Here is a 929-nt window from a genome sequence, read left to right as displayed (position 1 = left end):
CCACTTGCAGTTGATAAACGATTTTTTGTTTTCTCATAATACTTTGTAGGTATAATTCCTTCTTGAATACAATTCATGTCTGCACCACTATCAATTAGTGCTAAAACAGTTACTTTRAATTCATTATTAATACAGAGATTAATATAAGCATTCCATTTTTGAGTAGTTATTCCTTGTGTAAGATTAATTATTTTATTTTTTTATTTGAGTAATCGTTTGATCATCTGTTTGTTCATTAGTTTGTTCATTAGTTTGTTCAATAGGTTCTTTATCGTTTTCTACAATAGATAACCTATCTTTTATTAATTTAATTTCATTCTTAACTATTTTTAATTCTTTTTGTAGATCTTCAATTGTTATTGGAGTAGTTGATTTTGTAAACCTAGAATAAAGTTCTTGAAGATTAAAAGATTGGGTAGAAATTATAGGTTCTTTTTGTTTATTGAAAAGTTTATTAGTTATTTGATTTTTAATTTCTTTATCTTGAATTTTGTCTAAAAATTCTAAAATTTCTCTTTCTTCATTTGTAATAACATTTATTTGATTACAAGTGCATTTTYCGATACACTCGCAGCTTGACTCAGATTCTTCGGATGAAGAATAATCTTGGACAAAATTAAGATCGTAGTCTGAGATATTTGATTCATCGTCAGAACTATTATTATTAAGAATTAATCTATTAATTTGAGCTTTTAGTTGATCAGAAATATCTAACTCATTAATTCTTTTCTTAACATAACAATTTTTTGCCATATGACCAGTTTTACCACATTTATAACATATTACCAGATCTTTTGATTCTTTTTGATTAGTTTTATTGGGTATTTTATTAAATTTTTTGTAAGACTTTTTACTTACTCTTTTATCTTTGTATTTTTCTTCATGTTTATTTTCTTTATATTTATTCTTTAAAAATTTCTTTTTTGAAT

Source organism: Cynara cardunculus, assembly GCF_001531365.2.
Source record: "Cynara cardunculus var. scolymus isolate 2C chromosome LG 1, CcrdV1, whole genome shotgun sequence".
In the NCBI taxonomy this organism is placed as follows: domain Eukaryota; kingdom Viridiplantae; phylum Streptophyta; class Magnoliopsida; order Asterales; family Asteraceae; genus Cynara; species Cynara cardunculus.
This window is presented reverse-complemented; position numbering follows the sequence as displayed.